This window comes from Tachysurus fulvidraco, chromosome 13 (assembly GCF_022655615.1).
Source record: "Tachysurus fulvidraco isolate hzauxx_2018 chromosome 13, HZAU_PFXX_2.0, whole genome shotgun sequence".
NCBI lineage: Eukaryota > Metazoa > Chordata > Actinopteri > Siluriformes > Bagridae > Tachysurus > Tachysurus fulvidraco.
Window position 1 is genome coordinate 3473929 of NC_062530.1, and position 13525 is coordinate 3487453.

A 13525-nucleotide genomic window follows, 5' to 3' on the forward strand; every position below is an offset into this window, starting at 1 on the left:
GCTACTTTTGCCTAAATAATTGTGTCGCAGGCGCCAGACTCAATGCTTGTTACCTTCCAGGTTGCTGGGTGTTCTGTTAGTTTTGCCTCAACAATTGCGTTGCAGGGGATACATTTATGAGTTTTATTAAGACTTCCAGTCAGTAACAAATAATTGTCAGAAGTGGGATTTGAACCCACGCCTCCATGTGGAGACCAGAACACCCAGCACACTGGAAGGTATCGAACCTTAAGTCTGGCGCCTTAGACCACTCGGCCATTCTGACTGGGATGCTCAGCTCTTTTTCTTATTTTTTTTTTATTTAATTTATGTTCTGTACAGTTATCTAATAAATCAGCATAATGGCTAGTTTTCTCTAAACATTTGTGTCACAGGGGATACATTTATGATTTTTATTAAGACTTCCAGTCAGTAACAAAAAACTGTCAGAAGTGGGATTTGAACCCACGCCTCCATGTGGAGACCAGAACACCCAGCACACTGGAAGGTAACGAACCTTGAGTCTGGCGCCTTAGACCGCTCGGCCATTCTGACTGGGATGCCCAGCTCTTTTTCTTAATTTTTTTATTTTATTTAATTTTTTTTTCTGTATGGTTATCTAATAAACCAGCATAATAGCTAGTTTTGCTTAAATAATTGTTTCGCAGGCGCCAGACTCAATGCTTGTTACCTTCCAGGTTGCTGGGTGTTCTGTTAGTTTTGCCTCAACAATTGCGTTGCAGGGGATACATTTATGAGTTTTATTAAGACTTCCAGTCAGTAACAAATAATTGTCAGAAGAGGGCTTTGAACCCACGCCTCCATGTGGAGACCAGAACACCCAGCAACCTGGAAGGTAACAAACCTTGAGTCTGGCGCCTTAGACCGCTCGGCCTTTCTGACTGGAGTGGCAGCTTTTTTTCTTATTTATTTTTATTTAATTTATCTTCTGTACGGTTATCCAATAAATCAGTACAATGGCTACTTTTGCCTAAATAATTGTGTCGCAGGCGCCAGACTCAATGCTTGTTACCTTCCAGGTTGCTGGGTGTTCTGTTAGTTTTGCCTAAACAATTGTGTTGCAGGGGATACATTTATGAGTTTCATTAAGACTTCCAGTCAGTAACAAATAACTGTCAGAAGAGGGATTTGAACCCACGCCTCCATGTGGAGACCAGAACACCCAGCACCCTGGAAGGTAATGAACCTTAAGTCTGGCGCCTTAGACCACTCGGCCATTCTGACTGGGATGCCCAGCTCTTTTTCTTATTTTTTTTTTTTATTTAATTTATGTTCTGTACAGTTATCTAATAAATCAGCATAATGGCTAGTTTTCTCTAAACATTTGTGTCACAGGGGATACATTTATGATTTTTATTAAGACTTCCAGTCAGTAACAAATAACTGTCAGAAGTGGGATTTGAACCCACGCCTCCATGTGGAGACCAGAACACCCAGCACACTGGAAGGTAACAAACCTTGAGTCTGGCGCCTTAGACCGCTCGGCCATTCTGACTGGGATGCCCAGCTCTTTTTCTTAATTTTTTAATTTTATTTAATTTATTTTCTGTATGGTTATCTAATAAACCAGCATAATAGCTAGTTTTGCTTAAATAATTGTGTCGCAGGTGCCAGACTCAATGCTTGTTACCTTCCAGGTTGCTGGGTGTTCTGTTAGTTTTGCCTCAACAATTGCGTTGCAGGAGATACATTTATGGGTTTTATTAAGACTTCCAGTCAGTAACAAATAACTGTCAGAAGAGGGATTTGAACCCACGCCTCCATGTGGAGACCAGAACACCCAGCACCCTAGAAGGTATCGAACCTTAAGTCTGGCACCTTAGACCACTCGACCATTCTGACTGGGATGCCCAGCTCTTTTTCTTATTTTTTTTTTAATTTAATTTATGTTCTGTACAGTTATCTAATAAATCAGCATAATGGCTAGTTTTCTCTAAACATTTGTGTCACAGGGGATACATTTATGATTTTTATTAAGACTTCCAGTCAGTAACAAATAACTGTCAGAAGTGGGATTTGAACCCACGCCTCCATGTGGAGACCAGAACACCCAGCACACTGGAAGGTAACAAACCTTGAGTCTGGCGCCTTAGACCGCTCGGCCATTCTGACTGGGATGCCCAGCTCTTTTTCTTAATTTTTTAATTTTATTTAATTTATTTTCTGTATGGTTATCTAATAAACCAGCATAATAGCTAGTTTTGCTTAAATAATTGTGTCGCAGGTGCCAGACTCAATGCTTGTTACCTTCCAGGTTGCTGGGTGTTCTGTTAGTTTTGCCTCAACAATTGCGTTGCAGGAGATACATTTATGGGTTTTATTAAGACTTCCAGTCAGTAACAAATAACTGTCAGAAGAGGGATTTGAACCCACGCCTCCATGTGGAGACCAGAACACCCAGCACCCTGGAAGGTATCGAACCTTAAGTCTGGCGCCTTAGACCACTCGACCATTCTGACTGGGATGCCCAGCTCTTTTTCTTATTTTTTTTTAAATTTAATTTATGTTCTGTACAGTTATCTAATAAATCAGCATAATGGCTAGTTTTCTCTTAACATTTGTGTCACAGGGGATACATTTATGATTTTTATTAAGACTTCCAGTCAGTAACAAATAACTGTCAGAAGTGGGATTTGAACCCACGCCTCCATGTGGAGACCAGAACACCCAGCACACTGGAAGGTAACGAACCTTGAGTCTGGCGCCTTAGACCGCTCGGCCATTCTGACTGGGATGCCCAGCTCATTTTCTTAATTTTTTAATTTTATTTAATTTATTTTCTGTATGGTTATCTAATAAACCAGCATAATAGCTAGTTTTGCTTAAATAATTGTGTCGCAGGCGCCAGACTCAATGCTTGTTACCTTCCAGGTTGCTGGGTGTTCTGTTAGTTTTGCCTAAACAATTGCGTTGCAGGCGATACATTTATGAGTTTCATTAAGACTTCCAGTCAGTAACAAATAACTGTCAGAAGAGGGATTTGAACCCACTCCTCCATGTGGAGACCAGAACACCCAGCAACCTGGAAGGTAACAAACCTTGAGTCTGGCGCCTTAGACCACTCGGCCATTCTGACTGGGATGCCCAGTTCTTTTTCTTAATTTTTTTTTAATTTAATTTATGTTCCGTACAGTTATCTAATAAATCAGCATAATGGCTAGTTTTGTCTAAACATTTGTGTCACAGGGTATACATTTATGAGTTTTATTAAGACTTCCAGTCAGTAACAAATAACTGTCAGAAGTGGGATTTGAACCCACGCCTCCATGGGGAGACCAGAACACCCAGCACACTGGAAGGTAACGAACCTTGAGTCTGGCGCCTTAGACCGCTCGGCCATTCTGACTGGAATGCCCAGCTCTTTTTCTTAATTTTTCATTTTTATTTTATTTATTTTCTGTATGGTTATCTAATAAACCAGCATAATAGCTAGTTTTGCTTAAATAATTGTGTCGCAGGTGCCAGACTCAATGCTTGTTACCTTCCAGGTTGCTGGGTGTTCTGTTAGTTTTGCCTCAACAATTGCGTTGCAGGGGATACATTTATGAGTTTTATTAAGACTTCCAGTCAGTAACAAATAACTGTCAGAAGAGGGATTTGAACCCACGCCTCCATGTGGAGACCAGAACACCCAGCACCCTGGAAGGTAACGAACCTTAAGTCTGGCGCCTTAGACCACTCGGCCATTCTGACTGGGATGCCCAGCTCTTTTTCTTATTTTTTTTTTTATTTAATTTATGTTCTGTACAGTTATCTAATAAATCAGCATAATGTCTAGTTTTCTCTAAACATTTGTGTCACAGGGGATACATTTATGATTTTTATTAAGACTTCCAGTCAGTAACAAATAACTGTCAGAAGTGGGATTTGAACCCACGCCTCCATGTGGAGACCAGAACACCCAGCATACTGGAAGGTAACAAACCTTGAGTCTGGCGCCTTAGACCGCTCGGCCATTCTGACTGGGATGCCCAGCTCTTTTTCTTAATTTTTATTTTTATTTAATTTATCTTCTATACGGTTATCCAATAAATCAGTACAATGGCTACTTTTGCCTAAATTATTGTGTCGCAGGCGCCAGACTCAATGCTTGTTACCTTCCAGGTTGCCGGGTGTTCTGTTAGTTTTGCCTAAACAATTGTGTTGCAGGGGATACATTTATGAGTTTTATTAAGACTTCCAGTCAGTAACAAATAACTGTCAGAAGAGGGATTTGAACCCACGCCTCCATGTGGAGACCAGAACACCCAGCACCCTGGAAGGTATCGAACCTTGAGTCTGGCGCCTTAGACCACTCGGCCATTCTGACTGGGATGCCCAGCTCTTTTTCTTATTTTTTTTTAAATTTAATTTATGTTCTGTACAGTTATCTAATAAATCAGCATAATGGCTAGTTTTCTCTAAACATTTGTGTCACAGGGGATACATTTATGATTTTTTTTAAGACTTCCAGTCAGTAACAAATAACTATCAGAAGTGGGATTTGAACCCACGCCTCCATGTGGAGACCAGAACACCCAGCACACTGGAAGGTAACAAACCTTGAGTCTGGCGCCTTAGACCGCTCGGCCATTCTGACTGGGATGCCCAGCTCTTTTTCTTAATTTTTAATTTAATTTAATTTATTTTCCGTATAGTTATCTAATAAACCAGCATAATAGCTAGTTTTGCTTAAATAATTGTGTCGCAGGTGCCAGACTCAATGCTTGTTACCTTCCAGGTTGCTGGGTGTTCTGTTAGTTTTGCCTCAACAATTGCGTTGCAGGGGATACATTTATGAGTCTTATTAAGACTTCCAGTCAGTAACAAATAACTGTCAGAAGAGGGATTTGAACCCATGCCTCCATGTGGAGACCAGAACACCCAGCACCCTGGAAGGTAACGAACCTTAAGTCTGGCGCCTTAGACCGCTCGGCCATTCTGACTGGGATGCCCAGCTCTTTTTCTTAATTTTTATTTTTATTTAATTTATGTTCTGTACAGTTATCTAATAAATCAGCATAATGGCTAGTTTTCTCTAAACATTTGTGTCACAGGGGATACATTTATGAGTTTTATTAAGACTTCCAGTCAGTAACAAATAACTGTCAGAAGTGGGATTTGAACCCACACCTGCATGTGGAGACCAGAACACCCAGCACACTGGAAGGTAACAAACCTTGAGTCTGGCGCCTTAGACCACTCGGCCTTTCTGACTGGAGTGGCAGCTTTTTTTCTTATTTATTTTTATTTAATTTATTTTCTGTATGGTTATCTAATAAACCAGCATAATAGCTAGTTTTGCTTAACTAATTGTGTCGCAGGCGCCAGACTCAAAAGGGATACATTTATGAGTTTTATTAAGACTTCCAGTCAGTAACAAATAACTGTCAGAAGAGGGATTTGAACCCACGCCTCCATGTGGAGACCAGAACACCCAGCACCCTGGAAGGTAACGAACCTTGAGTCTGGCGCCTTAGACCGCTCGGCCATTCTGACTGGGATGCCCAGCTCTTTTTCTTAATTTTTAATTTTATTTAATTTATTTTCTGTATGGTTATCTAATAAACCAGCATAATAGCTAGATTTGCTTAAATAATTGTGTCGCAGGCGCCAGACTCAATGCTTGTTACCTTCCAGGTTGCTGGGTGTTCTGTTAGTTTTGCCTCAACAATTGCGTTGCAGGGGATACATTTATGAGTTTTATTAAGACTTCCAGTCAGTAACAAATAACTGTCAGAAGAGGGATTTGAACCCACGCCTCCATGTGGAGACCAGAACACCCAGCACCCTGGAAGGTATCGAACCTTAAGTCTGGCGCCTTAGACCACTCGGCCATTCTGACTGGGATGCCCAGCTCTTTGTCTTTTTTTTTTTTTTAATTTAATTTATGTTCTGTACAGTTATCTAATAAATCAGCATAATGGCTAGTTTTCTCTAAACATTTGTGTCACAGGGGATACATTTATGATTTTTATTAAGACTTCCAGTCAGTAACAAATAACTGTCAGAAGTGGGATTTGAACCCACGCCTGCATGTGGAGACCAGAACACCCAGCACACTGGAAGGTAACAAACCTTGAGTCTGGCGCCTTAGACCACTCGGCCTTTCTGACTGGAGTGGCAGCTTTTTTTCTTATTTATTTTTATTTAATTTATTTTCTGTATGGTTATCTAATAAACCAGCATAATAGCTAGTTTTGCTTAAATAATTGTGTCGCAGGCGCCAGACTCAATGGGGATACATTTATGAGTTTTATTAAGACTTCCAGTCAGTAACAAATAACTGTCAGAAGAGGGATTTGAACCCACGCCTCCATGTGGAGACCAGAACACCCAGCACCCTGGAAGGTAACGAACCTTGAGTCTGGCGCCTTAGACCGCTCGGCCATTCTGACTGGGATGCCCAGCTCTTTTTCTTAATTTTTAATTTTATTTAATTTATTTTCTGTATGGTTATCTAATAAACCAGCATAATAGCTAGTTTTGCTTAAATAATTGTGTCGCAGGCGCCAGACTCAATGCTTGTTACCTTCCAGGTTGCTGGGTGTTCTGTTAGTTTTGCCTCAACAATTGCGTTGCAGGGGATACATTTATGAGTTTTATTAAGACTTCCAGTCAGTAACAAATAACTGTCAGAAGAAGGATTTGAACCCACGCCTCCATGTGGAGACCAGAACACCCAGCACCCTGGAAGGTATCGAACCTTAAGTCTGGCGCCTTAGACCACTCGGCCATTCTGACTGGGATGCCCAGCTCTTTTTCTTATTTTTTTTATTAATTTAATTTTTAATTTATGTTCTGTACAGTTATCTAATAAATCAGCATAATGGCTAGTTTTCTCTAAACATTTGTCTCACAGGGGATACATTTATGATTTTTATTAAGACTTCCAGTCAGTAACAAATAACTGTCAGAAGTGGGATTTGAACCCACACCTCCATGTGGAGACCAGAACACCCAGCACACTGGAAGGTAACGAACCTTGAGTCTGGCGCCTTAGACCGCTCGGCCATTCTGACTGGTATGCCCAGCTCTTTTTCTTAATTTTTAATTTTATTTAATTTATTTTCTGTATGGTTATCTAATAAACCAGCATAATAGCTAGTTTTGCTTAAATAATTGTGTCGCAGGCGCCAGACTCAATGCTTGTTACCTTCCAGGTTGCTGGGTGTTCTGTTAGTTTTGCCTAAACAATTGTTTTGCAGGGGATACATTTATGAGTTTTATTAAGACTTCCAGTCAGTAACAAATAACTGTCAGAAGAGGGATTTGAACCCACGCCTCCATGTGGAGACCAGAACACCCAGCACCCTGGAAGGTAACGAACCTTAAGTCTGGCGCCTTAGACCACTCGGCCATTCTGACTGGGATGCCCAGCTCTTTTTCTTATTTTTTTTTTAATTTAATTTATGTTCTGTACAGTTATCTAATAAATCAGCATAATGGCTAGTTTTCTCTAAACATTTGTGTCACAGGGGATACATTTATGATTTTTATTAAGACTTCCAGTCAGTAACAAATAACTGTCAGAAGTGGGATTTGAACCCACGCCTCCATGTGGAGACCAGAACACCCAGCACACTGGAAGGTAACAAACCTTGAGTCTGGCGCCTTAGACCGCTTGGCCATTCTGACTGGGATGCCCAGCTCTTTTTCTTAATTTTTTAATTTTATTTAATTTATTTTCTGTATGGTTATCTAATAAACCAGCATAATAGCTAGTTTTGCTTAAATAATTGTGTCGCAGGTGCCAGACTCAATGCTTGTTACCTTCCAGGTTGCTGGGTGTTCTGTTAGTTTTGCCTCAACAATTGCGTTGCAGGAGATACATTTATGGGTTTTATTAAGACTTCCAGTCAGTAACAAATAATTGTCAGAAGAGGGATTTGAACCCACGCCTCCATGTGGAGACCAGAACACCCAGCACCCTGGAAGGTATCGAACCTTAAGTCTGGCGCCTTCGACCACTCGGCCATTCTGACTGGGATGCCCAGCTCTTTTTCTTATTTTTTTTTTTTTATTTAATTTATGTTCTGTACAGTTATCTAATAAATCAGCATAATGGCTAGTTTTCTCTAAACATTTGTGTCACAGGGGATACATTTATGATTTTTATTAAGACTTCCAGTCAGTAACAAAAAACTGTCAGAAGTGGGATTTGAACCCACGCCTCCATGTGGAGACCAGAACACCCAGCACACTGGAAGGTAACGAACCTTGAGTCTTGCGCCTTAGACCGCTCGGCCATTCTGACTGGGATGCCCAGCTCTTTTTCTTAATTTTTTTATTTTATTTAATTTTTTTTCTGTATGGTTATCTAATAAACCAGCATAATAGCTAGTTTTGCTTAAATAATTGTGTCGCAGGCGCCAGACTCAATGCTTGTTACCTTCCAGGTTGCTGGGTGTTCTGTTAGTTTTGCCTCAACAATTGCGTTGCAGGGGATACATTTATGAGTTTTATTAAGACTTCCAGTCAGTAACAAATAATTGTCAGAAGAGGGATTTGAACCCACGCCTCCATGTGGAGACCAGAACACCCAGCAACCTGGAAGGTAACAAACCTTGAGTCTGGCGCCTTAGACCGCTCGGCCTTTCTGACTGGAGTGGCAGCTTTTTTTCTTATTTATTTTTTTTTAATTTATCTTCTGTACGGTTATCCAATAAATCAGTACAATGGCTACTTTTGCCTAAATAATTGTGTCGCAGGCGCCAGACTCAATGCTTGTTACCTTCCAGGTTGCTGGGTGTTCTGTTAGTTTTGCCTAAACAATTGTGTTGCAGGGGATACATTTATGAGTTTCATTAAGACTTCCAGTCAGTAACAAATAACTGTCAGAAGAGGGATTTGAACCCACGCCTCCATGTGGAGACCAGAACACCCAGCACCCTGGAAGGTAACGAACCTTAAGTCTGGCGCCTTAGACCACTCGGCCATTCTGACTGGGATGCCCAGCTCTTTTTCTTATTTTTTTTTTTTATTTAATTTATGTTCTGTACAGTTATCTAATAAATCAGCATAATGGCTAGTTTTCTCTAAACATTTGTGTCACAGGGGATACATTTATGATTTTTATTAAGACTTCCAGTCAGTAACAAATAACTGTCAGAAGTGGGATTTGAACCCACGCCTCCATGTGGAGACCAGAACACCCAGCACACTGGAAGGTAACAAACCTTGAGTCTGGCGCCTTAGACCGCTCGGCCATTCTGACTGGGATGCCCAGCTCTTTTTCTTAATTTTTTAATTTTATTTAATTCATTTTCTGTATGGTTATCTAATAAACCAGCATAATAGCTAGTTTTGCTTAAATAATTGTGTCGCAGGTGCCAGACTCAATGCTTGTTACCTTCCAGGTTGCTGGGTGTTCTGTTAGTTTTGCCTCAACAATTGCGTTGCAGGGGATACATTTATGAGTTTTATTAAGACTTCCAGTCAGTAACAAATAACTGTCAGAAGAGGGATTTGAACCCACGCCTCCATGTGTAGACCAGAACACCCAGCAACCTGGAAGGTAACGAACCTTAAGTCTGGCGCCTTAGACCACTCGGCCGTTCTGACTGGGATGCCCAGCTCTTTTTCTTATTTTTTTTTTTAATTTAATTTATCTTCTGTACAGTTATCTAATAAATCAGCATAATGGCTAGTTTTCTCTAAACATTTGTGTCACAGGGGATACATTTATGATTTTTATTAAGACTTCCAGTCAGTAACAAATAACTGTCAGAAGTGGGATTTGAACCCACGCCTCCATGTGGAGACCAGAACACCCAGCACACTGGAAGGTAATGAACCTTGAGTCTGGCGCCTTAGACCACTCGGCCATTCTGACTGGGATGCCCAGCTCTTTTTCTTATTTTTTTTTTTAATTTAATTTATGTTCTGTACAGTTATCTAATAAATCAGCATAATGGCTAGTTTTCTCTAAACATTTGTGTCACAGGGGATACATTTATGATTTTTATTAAGACTTCCAGTCAGTAACACATAACTGTCAGAAGTGGGATTTGAACCCACGCCTCCATGTGGAGACCAGAACACCCAGCACACTGGAAGGTAACGAACCTTGAGTCTGGCGCCTTAGACCACTCGGCCATTCTGACTGGGATGCCCACCTCTTTTTCTTATTTTTTTTTTTAATTTAATTTATGTTCTGTACAGTTATCTAATAAATCAGCATAATGGCTAGTTTTCTCTAAACATTTGTGTCACAGGGGATACATTTATGATTTTTATTAAGACTTCCAGTCAGTAACAAATAACTGTCAGAAGTGGGATTTGAACCCACACCTCCATGTGGAGACCAGAACACCCAGCACACTGGAAGGTAACAAACCTTGAGTCTGGCGCCTTAGACCGCTCGGCCAGTCTGACTGGGATGCCCAGCTCTTTTTCTTAATTTTTATTTTTATTTAATTTATCTTCTGTACGGTTATCCAATAAATCAGTACAATGGCTACTTTTGCCTAAATAATTGTGTCGCAGGCGCCAGACTCAATGCTTGTTACCTTCCAGGTTGCCGGGTGTTCTGTTAGTTTTGCCTAAACAGTTGTGTTGCCGGGGATACATTTATGAGTTTTATTAAGACTTCCAGTCAGTAACAAATAACTGTCAGAAGAGGGATTTGAACCCACGCCTCCATGTGGAGACCAGAACACCCAGCACCCTGGAAGGTAACGAACCTTAAGTCTGGCGCCTTAGACCACTCGGCCATTCTGACTGGGATGCCCAGCTCTTTTTCTTATTTTTTTTTTTTATTTAATTTATGTTCTGTACAGTTATCTAATAAATCAGCATAATGGCTAGTTTTCTCTAAACATTTGTGTCACAGGGGATACATTTATGATTTTTATTAAGACTTCCAGTCAGTAACAAAAAACTGTCAGAAGTGGGATTTGAACCCACGCCTCCATGTGGAGACCAGAACACCCAGCACACTGGAAGGTAACAAACCTTGAGTCTGGCGCCTTAGACCGCTCGGCCATTCTGACTGGGATGCCCAGCTCTTTTTCTTAATTTTTTTATTTTATTTAATTTATTTTCTGTATGGTTATCTAATAAACCAGCATAATAGCTAGTTTTGCTTAAATAATTGTGTCGCAGGTGCCAGACTCAATGCTTGTTACCTTCCAGGTTGCTGGGTGTTCTGTTAGTTTTGCCTCAACAATTGCGTTGCAGGGGATACATTTATGAGTTTTATTAAGACTTCCAGTCAGTAACAAATAACTGTTAGAAGAGGGATTTGAACCCACACCTCCATGTGGAGACCAGAACACCCAGCACCCTGGAAGGTAACGAACCTTAAGTCTGGCGCCTTAGACCACTCGGCCATTCTGACTGGGATGCCCAGCTCTTTTTCTTATTTTTTTTTTTTTATTTAATTTATGTTCTGTACAGTTATCTAATAAATCAGCATAATGGCTAGTTTTCTCTAAACATTTGTGTCACAGGGGATACATTTATGATTTTTATTAAGACTTCCAGTCAGTAACAAAAAACTGTCAGAAGTGGGATTTGAACCCACGCCTCCATGTGGAGACCAGAACACCCAGCACACTGGAAGGTAACGAACCTTGAGTCTGGCGCCTTAGACCGCTCGGCCATTCTGACTGGGATGCCCAGCTCTTTTTCTTAATTTTTTTATTTTATTTAATTTTTTTTCTGTATGGTTATCTAATAAACCAGCATAATAGCTAGTTTTGCTTAAATAATTGTTTCGCAGGCGCCAGACTCAATGCTTGTTACCTTCCAGGTTGCTGGGTGTTCTGTTAGTTTTGCCTCAACAATTGCGTTGCAGGGGATACATTTATGAGTTTTATTAAGACTTCCAGTCAGTAACAAATAATTGTCAGAAGAGGGATTTGAACCCACGCCTCCATGTGGAGACAAGAACACCCAGCAACCTGGAAGGTAACAAACCTTGAGTCTGGCGCCTTAGACCGCTCGGCCTTTCTGACTGGAGTGGCAGCTTTTTTTCTTATTTATTTTTATTTAATTTATCTTCTGTACGGTTATCCAATAAATCAGTACAATGGCTACTTTTGCCTAAATAATTGTGTCGCAGGCGCCAGACTCAATGCTTGTTACCTTCCAGGTTGCTGGGTGTTCTGTTAGTTTTGCCTAAACAATTGTGTTGCAGGGGATACATTTATGAGTTTCATTAAGACTTCCAGTCAGTAACAAATAACTGTCAGAAGAGGGATTTGAACCCACGCCTCCATGTGGAGACCAGAACACCCAGCACCCTGGAAGGTAACGAACCTTAAGTCTGGCGCCTTAGACCACTTGGCCATTCTGACTGGGATGCCCAGCTCTTTTTCTTATTTTTTTTTTTAATTTAATTTATGTTCTGTACAGTTATCTAATAAATCAGCATAATGGCTAGTTTTCTCTAAACATTTGTGTCACAGGGGATACATTTATGATTTTTATTAAGACTTCCAGTCAGTAACAAATAACTGTCAGAAGTGGGATTTGAACCCACGCCTCCATGTGGAGACCAGAACACCCAGCACACTGGAAGGTAACAAACCTTGAGTCTGGCGCCTTAGACCGCTCGGCCATTCTGACTGGGATGCCCGGCTCTTTTTCTTAATTTTTTAATTTTATTTAATTTATTTTCTGTATGGTTATCTAATAAACCAGCATAATAGCTAGTTTTGCTTAAATAATTGTGTCGCAGGTGCCAGACTCAATGCTTGTTACCTTCCAGGTTACTGGGTGTTCTGTTAGTTTTGCCTCAACAATTGCGTTGCAGGAGATACATTTATGGGTTTTATTAAGACTTCCAGTCAGTAACAAATAACTGTCAGAAGAGGGATTTGAACCCACGCCTCCATGTGGAGACCAGAACACCCAGCACCCTGGAAGGTATCGAACCTTAAGTCTGGCGTCTTACACCACTCGGCCATTCTGACTGGGATGCCCAGCTCTTTTTCTTATTTTTTTTAATTTAATTTATGTTCTGTACAGTTATCTAATAAATCAGCATAATGGCTAGTTTTCTCTAAACATTTGTGTCACAGGGGATACATTTATGATTTTTATTAAGACTTCCAGTCAGTAACAAATAACTGTCAGAAGTGGGATTTGAACCCACGCCTCCATGTGGAGACCAGAACACCCAGCACACTGGAAGGTAACAAACCTTGAGTCTGGCGCCTTAGACCGCTCGGCCATTCTGACTGGGATGCCCAGCTCTTTTTCTTAATTTTTATTTTTATTTAATTTATCTTCTATACGGTTATCCAATAAATCAGTACAATGGCTACTTTTGCCTAAATAATTGTGTCGCAGGCGCCAGACTCAATGCTTGTTACCTTCCAGGTTGCTGGGTGTTCTGTTAGTTTTGCCTCAACAATTGCGTTGCAGGGGATACATTTATGAGTTTTTTTAAGACTTCCAGTCAGTAACAAATAATTGTCAGAAGAGGGATTTGAACCCACACCTCCATGTGGAGACCAGAACACCCAGCAACCTGGAAGGTAACAAACCTTGAGTCTGGCGCCTTAGACCACTTGGCCTTTCTGACTGAAGTTGCAGC

General features: G+C 40.7%; 37 non-coding genes across 37 annotated transcripts; all 37 read right to left on the reverse strand.

Moving 5' to 3' along the window:
* Positions 1-154: 154 nt before the first annotated feature.
* trnal-caa lies at positions 155-265 on the reverse strand. Its single transcript has 2 exons — positions 228-265; positions 155-200 (listed from the first exon to the last, which is right to left on the reverse strand). It is a non-coding gene; the product is annotated as a tRNA-Leu (tRNA).
* Positions 266-423: 158 nt separating this feature from the next.
* trnal-caa lies at positions 424-534 on the reverse strand. The gene is made up of 2 exons: positions 497-534; positions 424-469 (listed from the first exon to the last, which is right to left on the reverse strand). It is a non-coding gene; the product is annotated as a tRNA-Leu (tRNA).
* A 579-nt stretch (positions 535-1113) lies between these two features.
* On the reverse strand, positions 1114-1224 carry trnal-uaa. The gene is made up of 2 exons: positions 1187-1224; positions 1114-1159 (listed from the first exon to the last, which is right to left on the reverse strand). It is a non-coding gene; the product is annotated as a tRNA-Leu (tRNA).
* A 160-nt stretch (positions 1225-1384) lies between these two features.
* On the reverse strand, positions 1385-1495 carry trnal-caa. Its single transcript has 2 exons — positions 1458-1495; positions 1385-1430 (listed from the first exon to the last, which is right to left on the reverse strand). It is a non-coding gene; the product is annotated as a tRNA-Leu (tRNA).
* A 236-nt stretch (positions 1496-1731) lies between these two features.
* On the reverse strand, positions 1732-1842 carry trnal-uaa. Its single transcript has 2 exons — positions 1805-1842; positions 1732-1777 (listed from the first exon to the last, which is right to left on the reverse strand). It is a non-coding gene; the product is annotated as a tRNA-Leu (tRNA).
* Positions 1843-2001: 159 nt separating this feature from the next.
* trnal-caa lies at positions 2002-2112 on the reverse strand. The gene is made up of 2 exons: positions 2075-2112; positions 2002-2047 (listed from the first exon to the last, which is right to left on the reverse strand). It is a non-coding gene; the product is annotated as a tRNA-Leu (tRNA).
* A 236-nt stretch (positions 2113-2348) lies between these two features.
* On the reverse strand, positions 2349-2459 carry trnal-caa. The gene is made up of 2 exons: positions 2422-2459; positions 2349-2394 (listed from the first exon to the last, which is right to left on the reverse strand). It is a non-coding gene; the product is annotated as a tRNA-Leu (tRNA).
* Positions 2460-2618: 159 nt separating this feature from the next.
* Positions 2619-2729, reverse strand: trnal-caa. The gene is made up of 2 exons: positions 2692-2729; positions 2619-2664 (listed from the first exon to the last, which is right to left on the reverse strand). It is a non-coding gene; the product is annotated as a tRNA-Leu (tRNA).
* A 506-nt stretch (positions 2730-3235) lies between these two features.
* On the reverse strand, positions 3236-3346 carry trnal-caa. The gene is made up of 2 exons: positions 3309-3346; positions 3236-3281 (listed from the first exon to the last, which is right to left on the reverse strand). It is a non-coding gene; the product is annotated as a tRNA-Leu (tRNA).
* Positions 3347-3582: 236 nt separating this feature from the next.
* Positions 3583-3693, reverse strand: trnal-uaa. The gene is made up of 2 exons: positions 3656-3693; positions 3583-3628 (listed from the first exon to the last, which is right to left on the reverse strand). It is a non-coding gene; the product is annotated as a tRNA-Leu (tRNA).
* Positions 3694-3852: 159 nt separating this feature from the next.
* trnal-caa lies at positions 3853-3963 on the reverse strand. Its single transcript has 2 exons — positions 3926-3963; positions 3853-3898 (listed from the first exon to the last, which is right to left on the reverse strand). It is a non-coding gene; the product is annotated as a tRNA-Leu (tRNA).
* Positions 3964-4198: 235 nt separating this feature from the next.
* trnal-uaa lies at positions 4199-4309 on the reverse strand. Its single transcript has 2 exons — positions 4272-4309; positions 4199-4244 (listed from the first exon to the last, which is right to left on the reverse strand). It is a non-coding gene; the product is annotated as a tRNA-Leu (tRNA).
* A 159-nt stretch (positions 4310-4468) lies between these two features.
* Positions 4469-4579, reverse strand: trnal-caa. The gene is made up of 2 exons: positions 4542-4579; positions 4469-4514 (listed from the first exon to the last, which is right to left on the reverse strand). It is a non-coding gene; the product is annotated as a tRNA-Leu (tRNA).
* A 235-nt stretch (positions 4580-4814) lies between these two features.
* trnal-uaa lies at positions 4815-4925 on the reverse strand. The gene is made up of 2 exons: positions 4888-4925; positions 4815-4860 (listed from the first exon to the last, which is right to left on the reverse strand). It is a non-coding gene; the product is annotated as a tRNA-Leu (tRNA).
* A 442-nt stretch (positions 4926-5367) lies between these two features.
* Positions 5368-5478, reverse strand: trnal-caa. The gene is made up of 2 exons: positions 5441-5478; positions 5368-5413 (listed from the first exon to the last, which is right to left on the reverse strand). It is a non-coding gene; the product is annotated as a tRNA-Leu (tRNA).
* Positions 5479-5713: 235 nt separating this feature from the next.
* trnal-uaa lies at positions 5714-5824 on the reverse strand. The gene is made up of 2 exons: positions 5787-5824; positions 5714-5759 (listed from the first exon to the last, which is right to left on the reverse strand). It is a non-coding gene; the product is annotated as a tRNA-Leu (tRNA).
* Positions 5825-5984: 160 nt separating this feature from the next.
* Positions 5985-6095, reverse strand: trnal-caa. Its single transcript has 2 exons — positions 6058-6095; positions 5985-6030 (listed from the first exon to the last, which is right to left on the reverse strand). It is a non-coding gene; the product is annotated as a tRNA-Leu (tRNA).
* A 171-nt stretch (positions 6096-6266) lies between these two features.
* Positions 6267-6377, reverse strand: trnal-caa. Its single transcript has 2 exons — positions 6340-6377; positions 6267-6312 (listed from the first exon to the last, which is right to left on the reverse strand). It is a non-coding gene; the product is annotated as a tRNA-Leu (tRNA).
* A 235-nt stretch (positions 6378-6612) lies between these two features.
* Positions 6613-6723, reverse strand: trnal-uaa. The gene is made up of 2 exons: positions 6686-6723; positions 6613-6658 (listed from the first exon to the last, which is right to left on the reverse strand). It is a non-coding gene; the product is annotated as a tRNA-Leu (tRNA).
* A 167-nt stretch (positions 6724-6890) lies between these two features.
* On the reverse strand, positions 6891-7001 carry trnal-caa. Its single transcript has 2 exons — positions 6964-7001; positions 6891-6936 (listed from the first exon to the last, which is right to left on the reverse strand). It is a non-coding gene; the product is annotated as a tRNA-Leu (tRNA).
* A 235-nt stretch (positions 7002-7236) lies between these two features.
* Positions 7237-7347, reverse strand: trnal-uaa. The gene is made up of 2 exons: positions 7310-7347; positions 7237-7282 (listed from the first exon to the last, which is right to left on the reverse strand). It is a non-coding gene; the product is annotated as a tRNA-Leu (tRNA).
* Positions 7348-7506: 159 nt separating this feature from the next.
* trnal-caa lies at positions 7507-7617 on the reverse strand. The gene is made up of 2 exons: positions 7580-7617; positions 7507-7552 (listed from the first exon to the last, which is right to left on the reverse strand). It is a non-coding gene; the product is annotated as a tRNA-Leu (tRNA).
* Positions 7618-7853: 236 nt separating this feature from the next.
* On the reverse strand, positions 7854-7964 carry trnal-uaa. Its single transcript has 2 exons — positions 7927-7964; positions 7854-7899 (listed from the first exon to the last, which is right to left on the reverse strand). It is a non-coding gene; the product is annotated as a tRNA-Leu (tRNA).
* Positions 7965-8125: 161 nt separating this feature from the next.
* trnal-caa lies at positions 8126-8236 on the reverse strand. The gene is made up of 2 exons: positions 8199-8236; positions 8126-8171 (listed from the first exon to the last, which is right to left on the reverse strand). It is a non-coding gene; the product is annotated as a tRNA-Leu (tRNA).
* A 578-nt stretch (positions 8237-8814) lies between these two features.
* On the reverse strand, positions 8815-8925 carry trnal-uaa. The gene is made up of 2 exons: positions 8888-8925; positions 8815-8860 (listed from the first exon to the last, which is right to left on the reverse strand). It is a non-coding gene; the product is annotated as a tRNA-Leu (tRNA).
* A 160-nt stretch (positions 8926-9085) lies between these two features.
* trnal-caa lies at positions 9086-9196 on the reverse strand. Its single transcript has 2 exons — positions 9159-9196; positions 9086-9131 (listed from the first exon to the last, which is right to left on the reverse strand). It is a non-coding gene; the product is annotated as a tRNA-Leu (tRNA).
* Positions 9197-9703: 507 nt separating this feature from the next.
* Positions 9704-9814, reverse strand: trnal-caa. Its single transcript has 2 exons — positions 9777-9814; positions 9704-9749 (listed from the first exon to the last, which is right to left on the reverse strand). It is a non-coding gene; the product is annotated as a tRNA-Leu (tRNA).
* A 160-nt stretch (positions 9815-9974) lies between these two features.
* On the reverse strand, positions 9975-10085 carry trnal-caa. The gene is made up of 2 exons: positions 10048-10085; positions 9975-10020 (listed from the first exon to the last, which is right to left on the reverse strand). It is a non-coding gene; the product is annotated as a tRNA-Leu (tRNA).
* Positions 10086-10245: 160 nt separating this feature from the next.
* trnal-caa lies at positions 10246-10356 on the reverse strand. Its single transcript has 2 exons — positions 10319-10356; positions 10246-10291 (listed from the first exon to the last, which is right to left on the reverse strand). It is a non-coding gene; the product is annotated as a tRNA-Leu (tRNA).
* A 235-nt stretch (positions 10357-10591) lies between these two features.
* Positions 10592-10702, reverse strand: trnal-uaa. Its single transcript has 2 exons — positions 10665-10702; positions 10592-10637 (listed from the first exon to the last, which is right to left on the reverse strand). It is a non-coding gene; the product is annotated as a tRNA-Leu (tRNA).
* A 160-nt stretch (positions 10703-10862) lies between these two features.
* On the reverse strand, positions 10863-10973 carry trnal-caa. Its single transcript has 2 exons — positions 10936-10973; positions 10863-10908 (listed from the first exon to the last, which is right to left on the reverse strand). It is a non-coding gene; the product is annotated as a tRNA-Leu (tRNA).
* A 236-nt stretch (positions 10974-11209) lies between these two features.
* Positions 11210-11320, reverse strand: trnal-uaa. The gene is made up of 2 exons: positions 11283-11320; positions 11210-11255 (listed from the first exon to the last, which is right to left on the reverse strand). It is a non-coding gene; the product is annotated as a tRNA-Leu (tRNA).
* A 161-nt stretch (positions 11321-11481) lies between these two features.
* On the reverse strand, positions 11482-11592 carry trnal-caa. Its single transcript has 2 exons — positions 11555-11592; positions 11482-11527 (listed from the first exon to the last, which is right to left on the reverse strand). It is a non-coding gene; the product is annotated as a tRNA-Leu (tRNA).
* Positions 11593-12170: 578 nt separating this feature from the next.
* trnal-uaa lies at positions 12171-12281 on the reverse strand. The gene is made up of 2 exons: positions 12244-12281; positions 12171-12216 (listed from the first exon to the last, which is right to left on the reverse strand). It is a non-coding gene; the product is annotated as a tRNA-Leu (tRNA).
* Positions 12282-12441: 160 nt separating this feature from the next.
* On the reverse strand, positions 12442-12552 carry trnal-caa. The gene is made up of 2 exons: positions 12515-12552; positions 12442-12487 (listed from the first exon to the last, which is right to left on the reverse strand). It is a non-coding gene; the product is annotated as a tRNA-Leu (tRNA).
* A 236-nt stretch (positions 12553-12788) lies between these two features.
* trnal-uaa lies at positions 12789-12899 on the reverse strand. The gene is made up of 2 exons: positions 12862-12899; positions 12789-12834 (listed from the first exon to the last, which is right to left on the reverse strand). It is a non-coding gene; the product is annotated as a tRNA-Leu (tRNA).
* Positions 12900-13056: 157 nt separating this feature from the next.
* Positions 13057-13167, reverse strand: trnal-caa. Its single transcript has 2 exons — positions 13130-13167; positions 13057-13102 (listed from the first exon to the last, which is right to left on the reverse strand). It is a non-coding gene; the product is annotated as a tRNA-Leu (tRNA).
* Between the last annotated feature and the right edge of the window lie 358 nt (positions 13168-13525).